At 40.2% G+C, this 11,813-nt stretch overlaps 1 pseudogene; it reads left to right on the top strand.

Annotated features, from left to right (window-relative positions):
* Nucleotides 1-10,775: 10,775 nt before the first annotated feature.
* On the top strand, nucleotides 10,776-11,813 carry LOC100675004 (keratin-associated protein 13-1-like; annotated as a pseudogene).

The following is an 11,813-nucleotide window of genomic DNA, read 5'->3' as shown; positions in this document are numbered from 1 at the left end:
TCCACATCAAATAGCTACTTCTACCAAGTGTAGCTGATGGTCTCAATTTTGAATTTGTTTTCTACGGGCTTCCGGCTGGGGCAGTAAAGTCCTAGCTCATGTGTTAGGACTGTCAAGGTCATTCCTTTCTGAAATCTCTAGTTTCCAAAGAACGATTTGAAAACAACCATTCTATCACAACTAAGAGTGATTTTTGCTGGCTGGAGAGAGGAACAGTGTTAAGCAAAATAATGAAGTCAGTGAAATTGGTCTTCAGTGACCCCCCACCTTCTGGCTGCCCACACAGGCATCGGATCGTGTCCTTCTCTTCCCTGTAAATTTCTAATTCTCCAGTCATGTTAATATGGTAGTGAATGATACCAGTTTAAATAATAGATCACCAATTCTCGGGTCTTCTATCCAATCCAACACATGTAAGTTGGTTTATCTTACAAGTGTAGGTCCCATGGTTTTTTTTTTTTTTGTTAAACTAGTTGCCTGTATTTAAAAATCAAAAGAATTCACATAAAATACGGAATTATGACTTCCTTTTAAAATTCTGATATTCTGGTGATGCTGGGCTTTCTTATTCCCATGGGAGGAATTAGCTAGGACCCAATGTGAGCTTTTCTGTTCATGTGGGGCATGTCTCCTATAATTCCTCTCAATTCTCAGTGCCTCTCATTTCCTCCCAGCTCCGAGGCCAAATTTCAGTTGCCATTAGTCACCAAGCCTGCACAATTATTTTGCTGTGCTAATTCATGTCTTTATCACAAGTGGAGGATAAGAGATGAATCCAGAGCCTTTGGGTTTTAAGGAAGTTGGAGAAAACAAACTTCCTTACACACTTGATGGAGGTTCACCCATGTTCAATAGGAAAATATAATGCATCTGTGTTGATGATTGGAATACAAAACACCAGTCATGAAACAAATCACAGGTGGACTGGACCACCTCACTTAATGCTCATGATCTATCTGGGTCTTGTAGTAATTGAAGTTATATCCTCTGACTCAGAATGGGTTACAAACCAGAGGAACTTGGATTGATTTTTATATGCAGGACAAAGACTTGAATCAGTGGTGTCTTAGTTCTGAATACAGAACAGAATTCACAATAGATCATTTGAGAACAAGTAAATAAAAACAAACAAAAAATAAATGCTTGATTTCTTCCTCAGATCCTGGAAATCATTTCCTTAAATTAAAATGTTAACATTTAGCCAGAAGTCCTCAGGAGACCCTCATAGTCCTGTGAAATCATATTATAGGACTAATCACTCTGCAAAGGGAGCCCTGGTGGCACAGTGGTTAAGCATTTGGCTGCTAACCGAAAGTTTGGTGGTTGGAACATACCAGCTGCTCTGTGGGAGAAAGATGTGGCGACCTGCTTCTGTAAAAACTCTTGTTGTTGTTAGATGCTGTTGAGCCTTCGAGTTCATTCTGACTCACAGTGACCCTGTGCACAACAGAACGAAACACTGCCCAGTCCTGTGTCATCTTCACAAATGTTGCTATGCTTGAGCCCATTGTTGCAGCCACTTTGTCAGTCCATCTTGTTGAGGGTCTTCCTTCTTTCCATTGACCCTCTACTTTAGCAAGCATGATGTCCTTCTCCAGGGACTGATTCCTCCAGAATGTCCAAAGTATGCAAGACAGTCTCACCATCCTTGCTTCTATGAAGCATGCTGGTTGTACTTCTTCCAAGACGGATTTGTTTGCTCTTTTGGCAGTCCATGGCATATTCGCTATTCTTCACCAGCACCACAATTCAAAGGCATCAATTCTTCTTCGGTCTTTCTTATTCATTGTCCAGCTTTTGCATGCATATGAGGCAATTGAAAACACCATGGCTTGGGTCAGGATCACTGTAGTCTTCAAGGTAACACCTTTGCTTTTTAACACTGTAAAGAGGTCTTTTGCAGCAGATTTGCCCAATGCAATGCTTCTTTTGATTTCTTGACTGCTGCTCCTGAGTGTTGGTTGTGGATCCAAGTAAAATGAAATCCTTGACAATCTCAATCTTTTCTCCATTTATCATGAGGTTGAGGTATAAACCATACTGAAGGCTGTGGTCTTTGATCTTCATCAGTAAGTGCTTCGAGTAAAGATTATAGCCTAGTAAACCCTTTGGGGTAGTTCTACTCTGTTCTGTAGAGTCACTATGAGTTGGAATCGACTCAACAGCAGTGGGTTTGGTTTGATTTGGTTTAATTATTTTGACCATCCCTGATCAGGCTTGTCTTGCCAAGAACATAGAGTATAACATGGCAAAGAGAGAAAAGGAAGTCTGTTTTATGTTATCACCATAATTTATTGTTAGGGGCACTTCTGGCTTATAGCATGCTGTGTCCTCCTGTCATGCTACTGTGCAGGTAGATGTAATAGAGATTACAAATGCTGTTGTTTGGGAATATTGAAGATGGATTTAGTGGTATTCACATCCATCATGTAAGATGTAGCATCTTAGGGCTGAACAAAGGCTGCAAGTCACTGCCCACTGGTACCATACAGACAGCCTCGTGATGACTAGTAATGACTCCTTTCACCATAAATGCATGAGAGAAGAATAATCATTTTGACAGACTACGACAGCTGAAGCTGGGAGAGAGAATAAAAAGGGCTTTTAAGTTAAAAATCAGGTTAATGGCATGCTGAATATATGAGTGGAATTGAACTAGTCCCTGAGATATTGTAGGCACTTAAGGTTGGCAGTTCAAATCCACCAGTCACTTCTTGGAAACCCTATGGGGCAGTTCTACTCTGTCCTATAGAGTCACTGTGTGTCAAAATCGACTCAATGGTAGCTTTTTTTTTTTTTTAAATAAATATGTGTTGATTGAATGAGCAGAGAAGTTAGACATAGCAGATGCTCTTAAATAAAATAAAACATGATAAGGTTATATAGATATTAACTACTTTGTGCTTGTTCATTTATTGATTGGGCAGCTGAATGAAGGTGGCTATATCTATTAACAAGATTTGGAAGCTTTTCCACTCAGAAGTAGGAAGCCTCAGCAGTGGGTCAAATAAGACACGAGGCTTTGTGTTATCTAGCTGATACCCAATACTGGCCTAGGGAAAGTAGCCGGTTACTAAGAAAAGAGCACACTGTAGAAGGCCTCCTGGAAATCATGTGTGTGTTAGAACTTGCCTCTTTGGTGGGGTTCTGATTACAGGATGTCACCATGCTGTGCCTCATTTCCAAAATCTTTACTGGACACTAAAGGGATGATAAATGGCACAAGGAAGACACTTCTATGTTTAGCAATACCAACCAGTTACTGTTAAGTTGACTAACTCTAACTCATGGGAACCATGTAGGTAAACGCAGCACTGTGCTCCATTGGGTTTTCCATGGTTGATTTTTTTGGAAGTAGAACACCAGGCCTTTCTTCTCTATGGACTCAAACCTCCAATCTTTTGGTTAGCAGCTGAACGCGTTAACCGTTTGCACCACCCAGGTACCCAATTCCACATTTACTCTGCATTTATTTCTCCAGCTTCTGGAAAGTGACATAGAACATGGAAAGCTTTCTTTTCGTGAGTCCTCTTTGTCCCTGGAGGGAAGAAGTAGCATGGGAGGAGATGGTGTGGCCAGGAGAGCAGAAAGAAGAAGCTAAAGGAGAACAGGTGGCTCAGCTGAGCTCCCAGATTTTCAGAGGATTGAAAATGAGGATACTTGAGGTTTCTTTGTTTATTAGACTTCCTTACCTTTGTAAGAAAGCAGAGCAAGATCAAGTCAGAAATTCTACACAGGAATAGAACCTGTTTCTCTCTGGAGTTGTCCTTGGTTTATATTGCTTTGGTTACTTAAGAAAGCACTGTTGTTGGTGGCTGATTGAGGGCACAGGCTCGGCAGAGGTAACCGTATCCCAGACTCTGTTAGAGGCAGCTGGAGGGAGCTCCAATATCTGGGAGACCTCTAATTTAGGGCACTTGCTCTGGTTTTCTCACTTATCACCAGTGCAAACTGATTGCCTCTGTTTGCTCATTTTTTCCATTTCAGTGGTCAAATTCTACAACTCTCAAGTTTGCTTTTAGAAACATTGCTGGTGCCCAGAGAGTATTTCCTTGCAAGTTCAGTCCATTCAAAGTAGATTAAGGTTCGGATGAAAGCTGTTAAAAGGCTGTAGAGTCCAGTTTAGCCCACTTATTCCTGGGAAGTATTGCACACCGAGTTCCTTCTTCCTTTCTTATCATCTTTATTGATAGTGACTTTTTAAATTACCTTAATGTTGTTGAAACTTTGTTGTACAGTTTTATATAACATGTCATGTTTGTCTACCAGACTGAAAGGACTTTGATGACAGTGATAATGTCAATTATTGGCTCTCGATGGACTTTCAGTAATGTTTGTTAAAAAGATGAATACAAGCATTTTTGGTATTGATTTTTTTAGTTTTTACTGCCTGGCAATTGAAAATATCACTTCATGAGCGATGAGATTTGTTAGGAAATGGAAATAAAAGTGGCTGGTATCTTGTCACTCTGAGAGTAGGGGCAGGAAGTGGGAGGTGGCAGGAGGCCCTGCTCTATTTCATAGAGATGACTGGATTTTTGGTCTTGAAAAGAGCCACCTTCATCTTATGAATGAGAAGAGAATCATCTCTGTCTCTTAAGTAAATGAATCAAACACATTCAGCTATGTCTGTGTGGAGGAAAATCAATTTTGTTTTAATTAGACATCCGAGTACTCAAATCACAAAGGACTCTGAATATCAGGATGTCTTCGTCATACACCACACCCAGCTGTAAGGATTTATAAAGTTATTTAGGAAAAAGTACACTCCAATTTCTCATTTCACCCAAGGAAAACTGAACTTGAGGAAAAACTGAACTTCTTCTTCTTCTTCTTCTTCTCCTCCATCTCCTCCTCCTTCTTCTTCTTCATCTTGAAAATGCATTGATCTTGCTTTCCTTAAAGAAAACCATTTAACTACTAGGTATAGAGTTTCTGGGGACTATTTAAGCCACATGCTCCAGAGATTGAATCCCTACTCTAGCTAGACTCTTCATTATCTCTCCTAGTTCTCTTTTTTCTCCTCTTGGTCTCTATTCAAACTTGAAACCCTAAGGAAGACATTTTTTAAAGAGTCCAAACAATAATTAGCTTTGTTCCACCCTTTGTGCGATGGAAGAGTACAACCTAAGAAATGTGCTGGAAAAAAAGGTTTTTCTTCTGCACTAGATGTTATGTCAAGGATTATCTTCTACGCTAATAAGCCAAAACAAAAAACCAAACCCAGTGCCGTCGAGTCGGTTCCGACTCATAGCGACCGTATAGGACAGAGTAGAACTGCCCCATAGAGTTTCCAGGGAGCACCTGGCAGATTCAAACTGCTGACCCTTTGGTTAGCAGCCGTAGTAGCACTTAACCACTATGTCACCAGGGTTTCCTAATAGTGACCTCAAAAAAGCAGAATTGGAATGTGACCTATGGTCAGAATATAGTTCTTGTCATGCAGAAATAAGTTTCAGGATTCTATCAGAGTCAGAGTTTTAGAGAATTTGAGAATTAATTTGATAGCAAATAATCAATCTGCAGTTACCTCATAGACTTTATCCATTTATGCATTCATTTGTCTACCTATACATTGATTCATCTGTTCAAAATTAATAAAAATCTCTCCTGTGTAAGGAACTTACGAGAATAAATGGAATGAATGGAATGGAATGAAATACAATGGAATGGCATGAAAAGAATGGAATTCAGAGTAAGGTAAACCTGAATGTAAATCTCAATTCCATAACTTATGGGATACGTGATCTTACATAAGTTGCTAAATTGTGTTTGCCTCTGTTTCCACATATGAAAAATGAGAATGACATCCATTTCTCAGGAGAGTTAAATGAGATTGCATACATAAAATGACTGGCATAGGGTTTTTCAAGTATACGTTAGCCGTGGCACTTTCTTTCCCTTTCGTCTAACTTCTATGCTGCTCCATTTCTCTGTGTTTAAATCTCTCTTTATCCAGGAAATCTCTCTTTGCCCAGGAAGCCTTTTTGAACCAAACCTTTTCAATTTCTTACTGTTTTTTGTCTATTCTTTGTCCTATATGAGCTTACTTTTGATGAGTAGTAGTCCTGAACTTGTATTTTCATGGTCTTGTATCTTATTTTCTTATGACACATAAATTTAGAAATTAAAATGAGGTAGTTTTGGGGGCCAACTCTCAGAAAAGTACAAAGTTGATGAATATATTTGAACCAAGACGGTTTTGTCAAAGAAAAGCAAGGAAAAAGTCTCAGGAAGGAAGCATTACTTGGGGTGAATCTTGAAGTTTAACTCTCTGGACTTCAGGTGAATCAAAAGAGAGGGCCACTATTCAGGGAAGACCTAAGGATTTGTTAGAAGGTTAGAAAGTTTAGAGAGGGCGTGGTAGTTCGGTGGTAGAATTCCCCCCTTCCACGTGGGAGACCCAGGTTAGATTTCTGGCCAACATTCCTAACGGGCAGCCACCAAAATCTATTTACACAGGCAATGGATCTTTCAGTTCATACACTGGTATTTGTTTTATTGTTGTTTGTAGTGTTGGTATCCTTAAATTCCTTAAAAAAAAGAAAGAAAGAAATATTTGTCATATCGCACTTTTCCTCTGACATAACCAGATAGTAATTTTTTTTTTTTTCTTAAAAACTTTGCCTGTGTATCTAGAGCACAGAGTATTTCATTAGTTCCAGGACCCATTTCTAAGCTATTAATGTTACTCCAGTTTTGTTTTTCTTTTTCTTTCTTTTAGAGAGACAAATTTATTAGCATTTTTTAGTTACTCATTAGCATTTGTATAAAGTGCGCAAAGAACTCTAATGAAAAATGTTAACCTAATTAGGAGTGGAGGGGGGAATGTTAATTGTAATTGACTTATCCCCAAGTTATTTTAATGTTTATTCCAAGACATAGGAAGCTGGCCTGGGAAAGCAAGAACCGTGGATGTCAGCAAGACTTTTTGTACCAGAATCAACTTTTAATAAGAAGCGAGAAATATTTCTCATTCTGTAAAGAAGTTAAAGGCTTCTAAAGAATCCCATGTTCGGGGTGGAGCACGCATTTTAGCAAATTTAATAGGTGCCTATTCAGGAAGCTCAGCTTCTTTCACTTCAGTGAATCAGAGCGATGGTTCAAGTACTGCACAAGGAGACTTCATGGGATGCATGCCACGCTTGGATTCTGCATGGGAGAGATAACCACAAAACAAAGTGACCAAGTTCTCTGAAGTAGCATGCTTTGGAATAAAACAAGTTCATTTTCGGATAGTTAAGGGACTTCCTTTTCAATGACAATTGCGAATGCCATTTCTCTTAGTTAAACCAAACAAAATGTCAGATTCAAAAGAAGAATAATGAACACAAACCCAATAAGAAGCTTTTTCTTTTCTTTTTTCATTAATCTAAGTATGGATTACCCAGATCTTTTTCTTTTTTGTGAAATAGAAAGTAAAATAGACTTTAAATGTAAAAGGATCACTGATGTACGAAATTCCCCTGCTAGGCACTGTTTAACGTAAATATTCATTAAAAAAAAAATTAAATAAGGCTTTATCAGACCTTTATAACTTAGTATAAATAAGCCTAACAGATTCTTTCCTGAGACAAGTTCGAGTTGAATCCTGTCTCTGGATGCTTTTATCTTTGCAGAGTTATTTAAAACTAGACTCAAAACTTCAATTTTTCTTCTATGTTACTGAATATGAAGGGAAAACTACTGAGCCTATCCGAAAAAGTTTCATCCTGTGGTGGTTGACCAGGTGTTTAAAGACCCATGTGACTCAAATACTTAAAGTTAGGGATTTCAGAAATTTTTCCCATTACCAAAATATCATTTTAAGTATAAATTAATGATTGCACCTAAGAATCTGCCCATCATAAAAGATAAATAAATAAAAGTTGATTTAGGGCATGTTGGTGTATGCTGTTGTGTTGATTCCAACTGATAGCAACTCTACAAGACAGAGTAGGACTGCCTCATGAAGTTTCATAGGTTGTAATCTTTAAGGCAAAGGAGCCCTAGTGGTGTGCTTGGCTGCTAACCAAGAGGTTGGCCGTTCAAACCCTCCAGCTGTTCTGAAGAAGAAAGATGTGGCAGTCACCTTCTATAAAGATCGTTGTTGTTGTTAGGTGCTGTTGACTCGGTTCCAACTCATAGTGACCCTATGCACGACAGAACAAAACACTGCCTGGTCCTGTGCCATCCTTACAATCATTGTTATGCTTGAGCTCATTGTTGCAGCCACTGTGTCAATCCATCTCATTGAGGGTCTTCCTCTTTTCCACTGACCCTATACTCTGCCAAGCATGATGTCCTTCTCCAGGGACTGATCTGTTCAGTTCTTTTACTTCATCAACTCTTCCTCTTGCTTTAGCTGCTCGACGCTCAAGAGCAAGTTTCAAAGTCTCCTTTGACATCCGTCTTTGTCTTTTCTTTCTTTCCTGTCTTTTCAGTGACCTCTTGCTTTCTTCATGGATGATTCCCTTGATATCATTCCACAACTCGTCTGGTCTTCGTTTTCTAGTGTTCAATGCCTCAAGTTTATTTTTGAGATGGTCTCTAAATTCAGGTGGGATATACTCAAGTTCATATTTTGACTCTTGTGGACTTGCTCTGATTTTCTTCAGTTTCAGCTTGAACTTGCATATGAGCAATTGATGGTCTGTTCCACAGTCAGCCCCTGGCCTTGTTCTCACTGATGATATTGAGCTTTTCCACCATCTCTTTCCACAGATGTAGCCAATTTGATTTCTGTGTGTTTCATCTGGCGAGGTCCATGTGTATAGTCGCCGTTTATGTTGGTGAAAGAAGGTATTTGCAATGAAGAAGTCGTTGGTCTTGCAAAATTCTATCCTTTGCCTTCTGGCATTGTTTCTATCCCCAAGGCCATATTTTCCAACTACTGATCCTTCTTCTTTGTTTCCAGCTTTTGTATTCCAATCGTAATTATCAATGCATCTTGATTGCATGTTCGATCAATTTCAGACTGCAGCAGCTGATAAAAGTCTTCTATATCTTCATCCTTGGCCCTAGGGGTTGGTGCATAAATTTGAATAATAGTCATATTAACTGGTTTTCCCTGTAGCCGTGTGGGTATTATCCTATCACTGACACCATTGTACTTCAGGATAGATCTTGAAACGTTCTTTTTGATGATGAATGCAACACCATTCCTCTTCAAGTTGTCATTCCCAGCGTAGTAGACTACATGATTGTCCGATTCAAAATAGCCAATACCAGTCCATTTTAGCTCACTAATGCCTAGGATATCAATGTTTATGCATTCCAGTACATTTTTGATGATTTCCGATTTTCCTGGATTCATATTTCCTACATTCCAGGTTCCAATTATTAATGGATGTCTGCAGCTGTTTCTTCTCATTTTGAGCTGTGCGACATCAGCAAATGAAGGTCCTGAAAGCTTTACTCCACCCACATCATTAAGGATGACTCTACTTTGAGGAGGCAGCTCTTCTCGCGTCATCTTTTGAATGTCTTCCAACCTGGGGGGCTCATCTTCCAGCACTATATCAGACAATGTTCCGCTGTTATTCATAAGATTTTCACTGGCTAATGCTTGGGTTTTTGTTTAATGCTTTTCAGAAGTAGACTGCTGGGTCATTCTTCTTCATCTGACTTAGTCTGGAAGCTCAGCTGAAACCTGTCCTCCATGGGTGATCCTGCTGAAATCTGAATATCAGTGGCATAGCTTCCAGCATCACAGCAACAAGCAAGCCCCCACCGTATGACAAACTGACAGACACATGGTGGTCTATAAAGATTACAACCTTGAAAACCCTATAGGGCAGTTCTACTCTGTCCTACAGGGTCGCTATAAGTCAGAATTGAATTGAAGGCAACTTTTCTTTTTTAATCTCTAAGGAAGCAGATCGTCAGGTCTTTTTTTCTGAAGAACAGATTGGCTGGTGGGTTCCAACTGCCGACCTTTCGTTTAGCAGCTAGCAGCCCAGCACTTAACCATTGTACTACCAAGGCTCCTATTTAGGGCACAAAAAAACCAAACTTGTTGCCATTGAGTCAATTCTGCCCAGTGGTTAAGCGCTTGCTTGCTTACCAAAAGGTCTGCGATTGGAACTCACCAGCATCTCCTTAGTAGAAAGATGTGGTAGTCTGCTTCCATAAAGATTACAGCCTTGGAAACTCTATGGGGCTGTTCTACTTTGTCCTATATGGTCACCTTGAGTTGAGTTTAGGGCATACACATAGAATAATGCCTGCTACGAGACAGGTTTATCAGAAAAATATGAAAACACTCGGTTCCAGCAAATGTTACTATTCAGTCTCGCTAAAAGGGTAGTGGTTATTGTTTCCAACGTAAGTGTGGTCTAAGGAAGCCTCCTTTTAAGGAAGTCTGTAGGAGGAGATTTTTAGCCTTTCATTCTGATCACAAGCTCAGGCTGTGAGAAAGCCAGAAAAGGCAGCCCGAGTGATTTGACAATGAATTCACTATGAAACAAAAAACCAAACCCGTTGCTGTCAAATCAATTCCAACTCATAGAGACCCTATAGGGCAGAATATAACTGTCCCATAGGGCTTCCAAAGTGGTTGGTGGATTCAAACTGCTGACCTTTTGCTTAGCAGCCATAGCTCTTAACGGCTACACCAGCAGGGTTCCAATTCACAACTGAGTTTAGCTAAAATAATGTATGTTAAGAATTAAACGGAGTCATATAAACAGAAAAAGAATAAAAGTTTCAACTGCCAGATTGTTGAGATTACTCAACATGCTTAGTATTTGGAGAAATTCATTCAAATGACCTTGTGAAGAAAGGAACAAACAATTCAAAATAGTAACCACCGATGTTCCTGATAACTAGTTGAAGCGAGGAAAAAGTTCATGTGATTTCATTTGTAGGACAAGGGCTCACAGTACATATGGATAATAAGTAGGGAAGACATTTGAATATGTGATAACCTAAAGCTGTGAAGGTCGAACCACATTAATTCCTGGAGAAAGAAACTGAGTAGGTACCTCTTAACGTTTACCAGAGTGATTAAAGCACAATTAAGGATGTGGGGATGTGATAATTTAAACTTCAACAATAAACTAGTGAGGTGTCCTTGTATAAAAAGATGAGCAAAGAGGAGGAAGCATCTGGATAGAGGGCACGCCTAGGTCTAAGAGTATATAAAACTTGGAGTCCAGATGATGACATTGAAACTCAGAGAATCTTCTCATTGTAACTCAGCTGACCTCATGTCTCCTCTCACCATGTCTTATAGCTGCTGCTTTGGAAACTTCTCCTCCCACTCCCTGCAGAGTTCCCTGTGCTATCCAGGCTCTTCCTCCCTGAGCCACCTGGTCTACAACAAACACTGGTCTCTGCTGTCCCAATACCTGCCAGCTGGGCTGCTCTCTCTACAGGGGCTATCAGAAGGCCTGCTGTAAGCCCAGCAGCTACCAGTGCTCCTTTGTGGTGTCCAGCCCCTGCCAGACAGCCTGCTACTGGCTGAGGACCTCCATGCTCTGTGGTCCCTGCCGGACAACTTACACCGCATCTCTGGCTTTGGCTCCAGAAGCAGTTGCTCCCTGGGCTATGGATCTAGAAGGCGTTACTCACTGAGCTGTGGGTCCAGTGGCTTCAGACCCCTGACTTATGGCATCCATGGTTTCCCTTCCCTGGGCTATGGATCCAGAACTTGCTACTCACAGGGCTGTAGATCCAGTGGCTTCAGGTCTTTGGGATATGGAATCTGTGGCTTCTCTTCCCTGGGTCATGGATCCAGATTCTACTGCCCAGCCTACCTGGCTTCTAGGACCTACCAGTCTTCTTGTTACAGACCAGCCTGTGGATCTCACTTCTACTGGTCAACTTGTTGA

Source organism: Loxodonta africana, chromosome 20, assembly GCF_030014295.1.
Source record: "Loxodonta africana isolate mLoxAfr1 chromosome 20, mLoxAfr1.hap2, whole genome shotgun sequence".
In the NCBI taxonomy this organism is placed as follows: domain Eukaryota; kingdom Metazoa; phylum Chordata; class Mammalia; order Proboscidea; family Elephantidae; genus Loxodonta; species Loxodonta africana.
This window is presented reverse-complemented; position numbering and strand designations above follow the sequence as displayed.